The following is a 15,592-nucleotide window of genomic DNA, read 5'->3' on the forward strand; positions in this document are numbered from 1 at the left end:
CTGCGCTTCTTTTTTTTGTCGCTCTTGGAAATGTTCTTCTGAGCTTTCCCGGCCTTCTTGGCTGCCTTACCACTTGTCTTCGGCGGCATTTTTCAATTCAATTCGATTCAACAAACTCGCGAACTGCTCTGACTCGTGTGCGTGCGTTAACTTTGCACCACCACCTTTCTGATAGGTAGTGTGTTCACCAGAACCCCACCTGAAAACGGGCTCCCACCAATCGTCACGTCCTATTCTCCTATCACGGAGGCTATAAATTCGAAGCACAGCTACCAGCTTTTACAATCGACGAGTCCCGTCCGTCAGTTTTATTACTTCTCGTGGTGTCTAACGAACGAACTTAAAATGTCAGGTCGCGGTAAAGGAGGTAAAGTGAAGGGAAAAGCGAAATCCCGTTCGAGCCGTGCCGGTCTCCAGTTTCCGGTGGGTAGGATACATCGTCTTCTCAGAAAAGGAAATTACGCGGAACGCGTCGGTGCAGGAGCTCCCGTCTATTTGGCCGCCGTCATGGAGTACTTAGCCGCCGAAGTTCTAGAATTGGCAGGAAACGCTGCCCGTGACAACAAGAAGACACGTATTATACCGCGTCATCTGCAGCTGGCCATCAGAAACGACGAGGAATTGAACAAACTCCTGTCCGGAGTTACGATCGCCCAAGGCGGTGTCTTACCCAACATTCAGGCCGTACTTTTACCCAAAAAAACCGAGAAGAAACCTTAAACGAACGATCGATCCATCTCCGTGGCGAAAACTCAAAATATCGGCCCTTCTCAGGGCCACTATAGCTTTTTTTTTTCGTAAAATGACCGATGCATCTTTTCTTTTTGTATTATTATCATTTACGACTGCAATGCCAAAAGGAAAGCAAGGGGTGTTTACGATCTTGGTACATTTATCAGGTAGTCAGTTAGTAATAATTGTCCGTTGTTTCTCGAAAGAACATCATGTTTCTTTTTTTTCCTCTTATTTTTATTTTGTGGTTCTGAAAAGAACCGATTTTGTATTTCGTATTTTATTCTGGTTTTCTCGAACGGTGAAGAGCGCCAGGAAATTAACCTCCGAAACCGTAGAGGGTGCGTCCTTGACGTTTCAAAGCGTAGACGACGTCCATCGCTGTCACGGTTTTACGTTTGGCGTGTTCCGTGTAGGTGACGGCATCTCGGATGACATTTTCCAAGAACACTTTCAGGACTCCGCGAGTTTCTTCGTAGATCAAACCGGAAATACGTTTCACGCCGCCACGACGAGCCAATCTTCTGATAGCGGGTTTCGTGATGCCCTGGATGTTGTCACGCAGGACTTTGCGATGACGCTTCGCTCCTCCTTTTCCCAATCCTTTGCCTCCTTTACCGCGACCGGTCATCTTTTCAGATTATTTCAACTGACACAAAATACCTGCACACCTCGTCCCTAGGAAGTCAACTACCGCAAAATTTCAACTAACGGAGCCTTATATAGATTCAACGGTTCACCATCGACCAATCGACGAAGTCAGCCGTTGACTTTGTTCACGTATAAAAGTACAATTTAATATGGCGGAATTTTTAGTACCCGTTTACCTTTCGACGCGTGCACGTCTAACGATCGTCAGAGTCGATTTTAATAATTGTCAGTTTTGTTTTTCATTCGTTTCATTCGAAATGGCCAGGACCAAGCAGACCGCACGCAAGTCCACCGGAGGAAAAGCCCCCAGGAAACAACTGGCTACCAAAGCGGCCAGGAAAAGCGCTCCCGCCACTGGCGGCGTCAAGAAGCCCCACCGTTACAGACCTGGTACCGTGGCTCTGCGTGAGATCCGTCGTTACCAGAAAAGTACCGAGTTGCTCATCCGCAAGCTTCCCTTTCAACGTTTGGTGAGGGAGATCGCTCAGGATTTCAAAACCGATTTGCGCTTCCAAAGCTCCGCCGTGATGGCCCTCCAGGAAGCGAGCGAAGCTTACTTGGTCGGTCTGTTCGAGGACACGAATTTGTGCGCCATCCACGCCAAACGTGTAACCATCATGCCAAAGGACATCCAACTTGCCAGACGTATTCGGGGTGAACGCGCTTAAATTTTTCCACATCGTGTTTCGGAAGAACAACACGAAACACGAATTTTATAACAAAAAAATCGGTTCTTTTCAGAACCTCAAACTTTACAGGCAAAAAAAAAAATATATCGCCCTTCAACCGGAAATGAATAAAATAAAAATGTCAATAATCGGTCGGTCCTCTCGATTCGGGTTGGGTTGCGGTCGTTCGTAAAATTTTATTGCATCCTGTCATCACCTACCTGCCAGCTGATGCTATCTATTTTATTTGGTTTCGCCGTAAGGATAGTTTTATTTCTTTTTTTCGTCGTAGATTATCGTGTGGCCCTGAAAAGGGCCATTTGTGCGTGCCCCGTTGCCGGTAGTACGATGATGACGTCGGAACGAGGCACAGCCGAACGAACATGAGTCGAGTATCCATCCACGTTTCTCACTTTTTCCTCTTCGGCGAAGCGGCCTTTTTCACCTTGACAGGAATGGCTTTGGCTGTCTTGGGTTTGGGTGCTTTGGGTTTTTTAGTCGGACCAGCCTTGTTAGATTTCTTCGCTTTGGAAGGCGATCGGGGTTTCGGGGCGGCTCTAGTTTTCTTTTCTGCCGAGGAGGCGGCCGATTTCTTGGCTTTCGCTGCGGCGGCGGAGGCAGCGACGGCGCTCTTCTTTTCGGCAGCAGTCTTCTTCGCTTTGGGGGAGGCTTGTTTTTTGGCTGTCTTCGAGGAAGCCTTGTCGGAAGTCGTCGCGACGGCGGTACGTTTGGCGGATGATTTTTTCGTCTTGGATGCGGCGGACGAAGCGGGTTTCCTCTTGTCGGAGGCGGAGGCGACTTTGGCACCACCGGAGGTGGACGAGGCGAGCTTGAACGAACCCGACGCGCCCTTACCTTTCGTCTGAACCAGAGATCCCGACGCCACGGCGCCTTTCAGATATTTCTTGATGAAAGGGGCGACCTTTTCGGCGTCGACTTTGTAATTTGCGGCGACGAACTTCTTGATGGCCTGAAGAGACGATCCTCCGCGTTCCTTGAGTCCCTTGATGGCGTTGTTTACCATCTCGGATGTCGGAGGATGGGACGGTTTCGCCCTGGGATTTTTCGCTTTTTTCTCTTTCTTCGCGTGGGATTGAGGGGTGGCAGCGGAACCGGTGGTGACCGATGATGCTGTTTGATTTTCGACGTCGGCCATCTTTCACGTTAAAACGTTAAAAGTTAATAATAATTATTGAAAAAACACTTGCTCACACACGTACACTTCGAGCACCTCGTGAACGAGAATTGAACAAAAAAATTTTCTAAGTCTTTATAAAATAGTCGCCACTGCGGACGGAAGACTGAACGCGCACCGCGTCCGCCGTCGAAGAAATTGCAGGCCTCGGAATCGTTGCCCGCGTGATGGCATCGTCCTCTTTCCTCGATCACCATCGCCACCGTGTGATCAAGCTGGCCGAACTCGGTTTCCGAAGTTTCCCTGGAGATAGCGAAGTTCGTCTCGGAACGTCGGTGGGTTTCGAATCAGGTACACGCCCCTCCAACCACCAGCCCTAAATCCGGGTCGTCACGGTTTCGATTCGGGACCGACGGTTTACGTCGGCGGTGCGGGGTAGACGCGTCGATTCCGGGAATCCATATTTCGTTCGCCGAAATATTGGTCCATCTCTTCCCGGAATACCGCGCCACCTTCTCGATTTTACGACATCTTCGCGTCGCCAAACGCTTCCGAAACGGTCGAAGCACAGAAAGGACCTGGTGTTCGAACCGAGGCAATTCCGACAACAGGATGCCGCGAACCGCCTCTCCGACGTTCAGGTCGATCGTTTTCGGCGGAAGTTGAAACGGGACGAGTCGACGACGGGTCCCGTTGCCGTCCGGACCCTTCGGGACGGCCGAAAGTCCGTCGAGAGGATCATCCGAAAGGAGACGGTCTTCATCGTCCGACCGATGCCGCACCTACGAGTTTTCCGATATTTTCTTCGACGGATCTTCAGGTTTTCTTCCTTTCTTCCGTCTTTCTCTCTTCGTAATTTCGTGTCCGACCTGCGTCGTCCGAAGTCGGGGTGAAGATCGAAGAAAAAACGCCAAAAATAACAACTCGTCAGCCACGCACACCGCGTTCGAATGTCTAACGGTCCAACTTGGATTTTCGAAGATCGCCGAATCCGAGGGACGATAAATAATAATAATAATAATAATAATGGTAATAAATAATAATGTTAATAATAATAATAATGATATGATGATTATAACGATAATTATTATAGATAGGTAAATAGAAACACAGGTCTCCTCTCGAAAATCGGAACTTCCTGATATTACTTACATATTTCGGTCGATCCAAATGTGGGAATCTCGTCGTCGTCGGAGCAAGCAGCGCGGTAGGTGGGGTGAAATTCTGGATTTTCCACCGCCGCCGGCGGTCGAAAAATGTGCGACGCGGGAGATCGCCAGTCCGTCTAGTAGTCTCTCTTGTCGTTAGAGCGTGACGTGGTGGTTGTTGTGGGATTTCCCGTTAGTTCGGTCCGACGTCGGTCGTCAGAGGGTAAGTGCATACGGAAACGAAACGCATCGCGTTTTGATGTTCATATTCGTGCATCGGAATGTTAAAAGCAATATATTTTACACCAACGATCACACCTAAACACCACGGCAACGGCCATACCACGTTGAAAAGCACCGGTTCTCGTCCGATCACCGAAGTTAAGCAACGTCGGGCGCGGTCAGTACTTGGATGGGTGACCGCTTGGGAACACCGCGTGCCGTTGCCCCCCAACACTTTTTGTTTTTTTTTGAAATCCATAGCAACCACCGAACCGATTTGTTTTTCGTGCAGGTATTCGGAAACATGCACAGACCCGTATAATGTAGATTCATAGCTTTAAGTACTAGATAATTAAGAAAACAATTTTTTTTGTCGATTAATTGTAAACAATTGCAGAATAAAAACTCGTCAAACGGTAAAGGTTGTCGTTCGATCACCGAAGGTAAGCCACGCGGGCAGCGGTCAGCACTTGGACGGGTGACCGGTTCATTATATTCCTTCCGTGAGTTTAACAAAGATAACATATGCAAATGTCGTAAGTGCGACGAGGAAGACGGCGATCTTTTAATGTAAAAAAAATATATATTAGGTTACGCGTACATGCCACTTTGACTGCTGCTTTATTTTTTTGGTTTTTAAATAATTAGAGATCTGAATTCAACATATCAGTTCTATGTTATAATGGACAGACAATGTTGTATTCTTGGCCCCTAACACGTTAAGACCAACATAAAAACTAGAATAACTTACCATTCGTTAAACGTTAAACAATTTCGAACCACGTTTTTTTGAGCTCGAACAAACTCATAACACAACACTCATTTATTAGTCACTGGACCATTGTAAAACGAGAAGAGAGAAAAACCATGCGAAACTATTTTTAAAACGAAGAGAATAAAGGTTTTAAATGGTAGGGCTGTATGACAGACTTGTCAATTATCGTGGGGGGTACGGCTGAGATTTATGACGAAATCGAGCGGCGCCGGCGGTCGGTCACTTTCACGAAAGAGGTCTAAACACGGGTCGTTTACGATACCCTCTGGTTACTAGAAAAGTTCTAGACAGATGTTTGTCGGCTTTTCGAGGTATTTATTTGTGAGTCCAAAGACTCAATGGAGTAATATCGGACTGAAATTCCAAGATTTTGCTGTGTAATCCAAAAAACTATGTTCCTCGTAACATTTAACGATGTGTTAATTCAACTATTATTTTAATTTTTCGTATACGTATTTATACTAAAAAGTACAGCGCTTCCAACAGTGAATTGTGAATTGAAAATGTTTCAAAGAAAGATCGATAGTTTTGAAAAAAATTACATATTAATAAATTTAGATAGATTTAGAAGTATACATTGCACTTACTTTTCAAAATTATTGTACTTCTGATTTGGTTGAAATAACATAATATGTAGCAGTCATAGTCTTGTGTACATTGCAGTCGCGGCTGGTGTTGGGTAAAACCTTTATTTTTTAGGGGGTCATTACCCAAATGACCTCATGGACCAGCCGTTCCTGTTAGGTTTTATATATCAAATTGATTCGTCTGTCTTTTTCATCATGCCTTCGAAAAGCGAGCTCCTGTTTCGCCAAAGTAACTGTGACGTCAATTAAATACGATAATAAAATTCGGTTTTTCCGAACTTATTGTGAGTGAGAGCAGTGAGAGCATCTTCTTTTCGTATCCCACCTCCACCCGGCGGCAGTAGTGCAGTGCTTATCAACATAATTACCGGCGTCTCGCCTCCACATTTTGACTTTTTTGTGTTTTATGTGTTCTCTAAGTCCAAAATTTTTAAATTTTTAAAAAGAGATTGCGGTACTATTCCTGTTGCTGAAATTATAATAATATATTTATTAATTTTTGTATTATATGTCTGTGTTATATTGTGTGAATTTGGAACAGCTATATCTAAAAGATATGCTTGCTTTTGTTGTTTATTTAAAATAATAATGTCTGGTCTGTTATGCTGAATGTGAATGTCAGTTAAAACTGTGCGATCAAAATATAATTTGTAATTGTCATTTTCTAAACAACTTTCTGGTTTATAAATGTAATGTGGTTGTGTATCCTTTAATAAATTGAATTTAACTGCTAAATTCATGTGTATAATTTTTGCGAATATATCATGACGTTTTTTATATTCGCTGTGAGCCAAAACGGTGCAAGATCTTGTATTGCAAATATAAAACCCTCAGCTCTTTAAAATATCTCCCATGTAAAGACTTTTGTTTTATATTTGCTATAGTGTCATATCACGAGCTCTATTGAGAAAATAATTTTTTAGTGAAGCAATTTGATTGTGTTGTAGAATTTCTAGATTTGAAAAACCCCTACCACCATTTTCGCGTGGTAAATTAAATCTTTCAACAGCAGATTTGGGGTGAGGTTTACAAAATTTTGTAAAGAGAACTCTAGTTTGAATATTTATATTCTTTAAATTAGTTTTGGACCATTTTATAACACCAAAAGAATAGATTTAATTTGATTTGATTGATTAATACCTAAATATTTATAAAATTCTCCTTTATTTAAATTTTTAATGATTTCTCCTTCTTTAGTTATATATTCTAAATTTTCGTAATGACCACGACATATTGATTGATTTTCAGTTATTGTTAAGTTTTATGTCATCCATATAAAGAAGGTGATTTAATTTAATATTAATTTTATAAATTTTAAGAATTTTAATTAACCATGAATGTGGTACTGAATCATAGGCTTTTTTGTAGTCTATGAATTGTTGTTGCATTATTTTCCAAACGTTTGAGACTTAAAATATTCGTCAAATGTTCTTCTTTTTTTAAATCAGAATACCCCTGACAAATCCGAACATTTTGTTTTGCGGTAGATAAAAGTAAACATGGGCCAAGACAGAATATTAATATTCGGTGTGGAATTTTCCTGCGTTCTTGTTCATTTCTATCGAAGTGCTCACGAAAAGTTGTGAATATCAACACTTTGTAATTGTCGTAGTGAAAAATAAAAAAGATAGCTATGGGGCACAACTTATTTCGCACTTCATTAGAAAAGTAACAGTATTAAAATAAAAAAAATATTTTTCTAAATTTCGAACGTTAGGTCTATCCTGACCAGCCGCCAATTAGTGGTATTATTTTATTTTTTGCTGTTTTCCACAATAGTTATTTTTATATTAAATCATTGATTCAAAAAATTGAAATTAAAAATTCAAATTTTTGAAGGAACTCTGAAGTTTCAATGCAGTGACCATGTTGCTAGGTAACTAATAAAAAACAGTGCGTGAAATGAAAAACAGAAATAGTCGTATGCGTTTTGTATGGTTTCTATGGTTTCGATCTTACTAACAATGCAATGAAAATGACCCACTTCAGGCACAGATAACTATGCGTGAATTTCAATTTTTTGAATCAATTATATAAAAACAAAATTGATTTGGCGGCCGCTACACAAAAGTGGTGGGAGGCGAGAACCTGTTTCCGCCGGTCAATTTTAAAATTAATAAATTTTCCCTGGATACGTATTCGACTTATCCGGTACGAGTTATTTTTAAATTAACTTAATGGCCCGTTGCTCTTGTTCTTTTTACATTGAATATGCGATGTTTTGGCATCGTTAGCAATAGTACAATACTCACGCATTTTTAATCTAAAATTAACAAAACTTGAATGGATCGGGATTATCACACTTCTGAATTGAAGTTTTCATTCGTTTAAAATATAATTGATAGTAATACGTAATGCGGATTGCCTAAACGTTGCTTCCATCACGTCAACATCACACATTCACGTTCGCCCGTAGAAATGGCGTGATGCACACGAAATCGATCCAAAAAGGCTCATAATATTTGTGTCACGCGAATCTACGTCGAAAACTAGAAAAAAAAAAAATTCAATTCGAATTTCAATAATCGAAACGATGCGTCGTCGATACTAAACGTAGGTAGTAACTAAAGTGTGATCGGGTGCGATAAAAGTGTCCGTCAATAATCATCATCCGACAATCATTTAATAGACGAACGCTAATTTTTGGCACTCACTCGGACGACAGAACCAGTCCAGACGGAAACCGGGGCGCGGGGTGGGTGGGTGGTTGTATGTCCGTGAATCTGTCCGGCGCGCGTCAACATTTCAGTTATCGTCGCGAGAGTTAAAACGAAAGGTGGTTAGTGTGAAAGTGACGTTTTTTCGTGGAGACACGTTACGAAGGGTGAGTACCTAATATAATATAAAACCAACCGAAAACCCACAATAGTGCCCCGGTTTATTATCGTGAATAGGTGTTTGGTAAATATTTTCTGTATTCCAACTAGCAAGTCTTTTATCAAAAAACTCCGGCAACATGGCTATTGTGGTATTGTTGATACCACCTAACTGAAGAACTTAGTTAATAACTAAGTCGACGATTTTATCGGGAAATTGAACGGAGAAACAAAAATAGCTCTTAGCGACAGTTGCCTGAAGTCGCAAATAACGGCGATTGACGAAATCACGTTTTTTTTATTTTAATTCCAATGAACAATACACAGGGTCACAATTATCTGTTATGTATTCTATAATGTTTTGCAAAGTAAATAATGTGAGTTGTCATGCGTAATATTAATTAGCTAAGTAATTTTTGCAAGTATTTTATGTCAGATATGCAATGTATAATAACGTAATGTTGCAAAGTATTTTAATTTTTATGCTAGGTAGAGATAATAACTCGACAATAACTCTTCTCTAATGAAAAAAAAAATAGAAAATGATTTAGGAACATAAAAAATCTCATTAAAACAGGAACAATTGAAATTAAAATAAACATAACATTCTGTACTAAAGTACAGTTTTGTTCACTCCTTTTTTCAAAGTCTTCTGTCCTCTCATTTGCACATACTGCTATTCCAAAACAGTGAAATTGTCTGTTTCAGGGAATCCTTAACGTTCCTTGCTAATGTCAACAACGTTTTCGATGAAACAAAGAGTCGGAAAAATGTCGGCTCATTGTATTCAATAACATACGCGACTACAAAACCATCTGTATCATTTGTAGGAATCGCGGTTTTTTCGATGAGAATTCGTTCTAATTTTTTCTTTCTTAAAAAAGCTAAGTAATTTTAATTTCACTAAAGATGAACATTTAGGCTATATGCTGGGTAATGCAAATCCATCAACCATCAACTAGGTTGTTCAGCAGATGTACGATTGTTTATTTGATTTCTTCTTCCGAAGAGTTGTATTCTGGCAAAATAGAAATTTATTCATAACATAACCTCAATCAACTAAATTATTTCGAATACAATAACCACATAACTACAAGTTGGATAGGCATGGGTGCAAAATACCGATAATGCATGAAACCTAATAATAATAATAATGACATAATAAAAGTTAATTAAAAATCGCTGTTTCACGTCTTTTTCTTTTTTGTTCGAGAGTTTTTGTGGTTCTGAAAAGAACCGTTTATAAATGTGTCGAAAACGAAAAACATCTATTTCGAACTGGTGTACTTGGTGACGGCTTTGGTACCTTCGGAGACGGCGTGCTTGGCCAACTCACCGGGCAACAACAGACGCACGGCAGTTTGAATTTCTCTGCTGGTGATCGTCGAACGTTTGTTGTAGTGTGCCAGACGGGAAGCTTCAGCGGCGATACGTTCGAAGATGTCGTTCACGAAACTGTTCATTATGCTCATAGCCTTACTAGAGATACCGGTGTCGGGATGGACTTGTTTCAACACCTTGTAGATGTAGATGGCATAGCTCTCCTTCCTCCTGCGCTTCTTTTTTTTGTCGCTCTTGGAAATGTTCTTCTGAGCTTTCCCGGCCTTCTTGGCTGCCTTACCACTTGTCTTCGGCGGCATTTTTCAATTCAATTCGATTCAACAAACTCGCGAACTGCTCTGACTCGTGTGCGTGCGTTAACTTTGCACCACCACCTTTCTGATAGGTAGTGTGTTCACCAGAACCCCACCTGAAAACGGGCTCCCACCAATCGTCACGTCCTATTCTCCTATCACGGAGGCTATAAATTCGAAGCACAGCTACCAGCTTTTACAATCGACGAGTCCCGTCCGTCAGTTTTATTACTTCTCGTGGTGTCTAACGAACGAACTTAAAATGTCAGGTCGCGGTAAAGGAGGTAAAGTGAAGGGAAAAGCGAAATCCCGTTCGAGCCGTGCCGGTCTCCAGTTTCCGGTGGGTAGGATACATCGTCTTCTCAGAAAAGGAAATTACGCGGAACGCGTCGGTGCAGGAGCTCCCGTCTATTTGGCCGCCGTCATGGAGTACTTAGCCGCCGAAGTTCTAGAATTGGCAGGAAACGCTGCCCGTGACAACAAGAAGACACGTATTATACCGCGTCATCTGCAGCTGGCCATCAGAAACGACGAGGAATTGAACAAACTCCTGTCCGGAGTTACGATCGCCCAAGGCGGTGTCTTACCCAACATTCAGGCCGTACTTTTACCCAAAAAAACCGAGAAGAAACCTTAAACGAACGATCGATCCATCTCCGTGGCGAAAACTCAAAATATCGGCCCTTCTCAGGGCCACTATAGCTTTTTTTTTTCGTAAAATGACCGATGCATCTTTTCTTTTTGTATTATTATCATTTACGACTGCAATGCCAAAAGGAAAGCAAGGGGTGTTTACGATCTTGGTACATTTATCAGGTAGTCAGTTAGTAATAATTGTCCGTTGTTTCTCGAAAGAACATCATGTTTCTTTTTTTTCCTCTTATTTTTATTTTGTGGTTCTGAAAAGAACCGATTTTGTATTTCGTATTTTATTCTGGTTTTCTCGAACGGTGAAGAGCGCCAGGAAATTAACCTCCGAAACCGTAGAGGGTGCGTCCTTGACGTTTCAAAGCGTAGACGACGTCCATCGCTGTCACGGTTTTACGTTTGGCGTGTTCCGTGTAGGTGACGGCATCTCGGATGACATTTTCCAAGAACACTTTCAGGACTCCGCGAGTTTCTTCGTAGATCAAACCGGAAATACGTTTCACGCCGCCACGACGAGCCAATCTTCTGATAGCGGGTTTCGTGATGCCCTGGATGTTGTCACGCAGGACTTTGCGATGACGCTTCGCTCCTCCTTTTCCCAATCCTTTGCCTCCTTTACCGCGACCGGTCATCTTTTCAGATTATTTCAACTGACACAAAATACCTGCACACCTCGTCCCTAGGAAGTCAACTACCGCAAAATTTCAACTAACGGAGCCTTATAAGATTCAACGGTTCACCATCGACCAATCGACGAAGTCAGCCGTTGACTTTGTTCACGTATAAAAGTACAATTTAATATGGCGGAATTTTTAGTACCCGTTTACCTTTCGACGCGTGCACGTCTAACGATCGTCAGAGTCGATTTTAATAATTGTCAGTTTTGTTTTTCATTCGTTTCATTCGAAATGGCCAGGACCAAGCAGACCGCACGCAAGTCCACCGGAGGAAAAGCCCCCAGGAAACAACTGGCTACCAAAGCGGCCAGGAAAAGCGCTCCCGCCACTGGCGGCGTCAAGAAGCCCCACCGTTACAGACCTGGTACCGTGGCTCTGCGTGAGATCCGTCGTTACCAGAAAAGTACCGAGTTGCTCATCCGCAAGCTTCCCTTTCAACGTTTGGTGAGGGAGATCGCTCAGGATTTCAAAACCGATTTGCGCTTCCAAAGCTCCGCCGTGATGGCCCTCCAGGAAGCGAGCGAAGCTTACTTGGTCGGTCTGTTCGAGGACACGAATTTGTGCGCCATCCACGCCAAACGTGTAACCATCATGCCAAAGGACATCCAACTTGCCAGACGTATTCGGGGTGAACGCGCTTAAATTTTTCCACATCGTGTTTCGGAAGAACAACACGAAACACGAATTTTATAACAAAAAAATCGGTTCTTTTCAGAACCTCAAACTTTACAGGCAAAAAAAAAAATATATCGCCCTTCAACCGGAAATGAATAAAATAAAAATGTCAATAATCGGTCGGTCCTCTCGATTCGGGTTGGGTTGCGGTCGTTCGTAAAATTTTATTGCATCCTGTCATCACCTACCTGCCAGCTGATGCTATCTATTTTATTTGGTTTCGCCGTAAGGATAGTTTTATTTCTTTTTTTCGTCGTAGATTATCGTGTGGCCCTGAAAAGGGCCATTTGTGCGTGCCCCGTTGCCGGTAGTACGATGATGACGTCGGAACGAGGCACAGCCGAACGAACATGAGTCGAGTATCCATCCACGTTTCTCACTTTTTCCTCTTCGGCGAAGCGGCCTTTTTCACCTTGACAGGAATGGCTTTGGCTGTCTTGGGTTTGGGTGCTTTGGGTTTTTTAGTCGGACCAGCCTTGTTAGATTTCTTCGCTTTGGAAGGCGATCGGGGTTTCGGGGCGGCTCTAGTTTTCTTTTCTGCCGAGGAGGCGGCCGATTTCTTGGCTTTCGCTGCGGCGGCGGAGGCAGCGACGGCGCTCTTCTTTTCGGCAGCAGTCTTCTTCGCTTTGGGGGAGGCTTGTTTTTTGGCTGTCTTCGAGGAAGCCTTGTCGGAAGTCGTCGCGACGGCGGTACGTTTGGCGGATGATTTTTTCGTCTTGGATGCGGCGGACGAAGCGGGTTTCCTCTTGTCGGAGGCGGAGGCGACTTTGGCACCACCGGAGGTGGACGAGGCGAGCTTGAACGAACCCGACGCGCCCTTACCTTTCGTCTGAACCAGAGATCCCGACGCCACGGCGCCTTTCAGATATTTCTTGATGAAAGGGGCGACCTTTTCGGCGTCGACTTTGTAATTTGCGGCGACGAACTTCTTGATGGCCTGAAGAGACGATCCTCCGCGTTCCTTGAGTCCCTTGATGGCGTTGTTTACCATCTCGGATGTCGGAGGATGGGACGGTTTCGCCCTGGGATTTTTCGCTTTTTTCTCTTTCTTCGCGTGGGATTGAGGGGTGGCAGCGGAACCGGTGGTGACCGATGATGCTGTTTGATTTTCGACGTCGGCCATCTTTCACGTTAAAACGTTAAAAGTTAATAATAATTATTGAAAAAACACTTGCTCACACACGTACACTTCGAGCACCTCGTGAACGAGAATTGAACAAAAAAATTTTCTAAGTCTTTATAAAATAGTCGCCACTGCGGACGGAAGACTGAACGCGCACCGCGTCCGCCGTCGAAGAAATTGCAGGCCTCGGAATCGTTGCCCGCGTGATGGCATCGTCCTCTTTCCTCGATCACCATCGCCACCGTGTGATCAAGCTGGCCGAACTCGGTTTCCGAAGTTTCCCTGGAGATAGCGAAGTTCGTCTCGGAACGTCGGTGGGTTTCGAATCAGGTACACGCCCCTCCAACCACCAGCCCTAAATCCGGGTCGTCACGGTTTCGATTCGGGACCGACGGTTTACGTCGGCGGTGCGGGGTAGACGCGTCGATTCCGGGAATCCATATTTCGTTCGCCGAAATATTGGTCCATCTCTTCCCGGAATACCGCGCCACCTTCTCGATTTTACGACATCTTCGCGTCGCCAAACGCTTCCGAAACGGTCGAAGCACAGAAAGGACCTGGTGTTCGAACCGAGGCAATTCCGACAACAGGATGCCGCGAACCGCCTCTCCGACGTTCAGGTCGATCGTTTTCGGCGGAAGTTGAAACGGGACGAGTCGACGACGGGTCCCGTTGCCGTCCGGACCCTTCGGGACGGCCGAAAGTCCGTCGAGAGGATCATCCGAAAGGAGACGGTCTTCATCGTCCGACCGATGCCGCACCTACGAGTTTTCCGATATTTTCTTCGACGGATCTTCAGGTTTTCTTCCTTTCTTCCGTCTTTCTCTCTTCGTAATTTCGTGTCCGACCTGCGTCGTCCGAAGTCGGGGTGAAGATCGAAGAAAAAACGCCAAAAATAACAACTCGTCAGCCACGCACACCGCGTTCGAATGTCTAACGGTCCAACTTGGATTTTCGAAGATCGCCGAATCCGAGGGACGATAAATAATAATAATAATAATAATAATGGTAATAAATAATAATGTTAATAATAATAATAATGATATGATGATTATAACGATAATTATTATAGATAGGTAAATAGAAACACAGGTCTCCTCTCGAAAATCGGAACTTCCTGATATTACTTACATATTTCGGTCGATCCAAATGTGGGAATCTCGTCGTCGTCGGAGCAAGCAGCGCGGTAGGTGGGGTGAAATTCTGGATTTTCCACCGCCGCCGGCGGTCGAAAAATGTGCGACGCGGGAGATCGCCAGTCCGTCTAGTAGTCTCTCTTGTCGTTAGAGCGTGACGTGGTGGTTGTTGTGGGATTTCCCGTTAGTTCGGTCCGACGTCGGTCGTCAGAGGGTAAGTGCATACGGAAACGAAACGCATCGCGTTTTGATGTTCATATTCGTGCATCGGAATGTTAAAAGCAATATATTTTACACCAACGATCACACCTAAACACCACGGCAACGGCCATACCACGTTGAAAAGCACCGGTTCTCGTCCGATCACCGAAGTTAAGCAACGTCGGGCGCGGTCAGTACTTGGATGGGTGACCGCTTGGGAACACCGCGTGCCGTTGCCCCCCAACACTTTTTGTTTTTTTTTGAAATCCATAGCAACCACCGAACCGATTTGTTTTTCGTGCAGGTATTCGGAAACATGCACAGACCCGTATAATGTAGATTCATAGCTTTAAGTACTAGATAATTAAGAAAACAATTTTTTTTGTCGATTAATTGTAAACAATTGCAGAATAAAAACTCGTCAAACGGTAAAGGTTGTCGTTCGATCACCGAAGGTAAGCCACGCGGGCAGCGGTCAGCACTTGGACGGGTGACCGGTTCATTATATTCCTTCCGTGAGTTTAACAAAGATAACATATGCAAATGTCGTAAGTGCGACGAGGAAGACGGCGATCTTTTAATGTAAAAAAAATATATATTAGGTTACGCGTACATGCCACTTTGACTGCTGCTTTATTTTTTTGGTTTTTAAATAATTAGAGATCTGAATTCAACATATCAGTTCTATGTTATAATGGACAGACAATGTTGTATTCTTGGCCCCTAACACGTTAAGACCAACATAAAAACTAGAATAACTTACC

General features: G+C 43.6%; 2 non-coding genes across 2 annotated transcripts; both read left to right on the forward strand.

Annotated features, from left to right (window-relative positions):
* Positions 1-4,663: 4,663 nt before the first annotated feature.
* On the forward strand, positions 4,664-4,783 carry LOC138140946 (5S ribosomal RNA). The gene has a single exon (XR_011162853.1). It is a non-coding gene; the product is annotated as a 5S ribosomal RNA (ribosomal RNA).
* Positions 4,784-14,947: 10,164 nt separating this feature from the next.
* On the forward strand, positions 14,948-15,067 carry LOC138140947 (5S ribosomal RNA). Its single transcript, XR_011162854.1, has one exon. It is a non-coding gene; the product is annotated as a 5S ribosomal RNA (ribosomal RNA).
* Positions 15,068-15,592: the final 525 nt, after the last annotated feature.

The sequence above is a fragment of the Tenebrio molitor genome, unplaced genomic scaffold (genome assembly GCF_963966145.1).
Source record: "Tenebrio molitor unplaced genomic scaffold, icTenMoli1.1 SCAFFOLD_625, whole genome shotgun sequence".
In the NCBI taxonomy this organism is placed as follows: domain Eukaryota; kingdom Metazoa; phylum Arthropoda; class Insecta; order Coleoptera; family Tenebrionidae; genus Tenebrio; species Tenebrio molitor.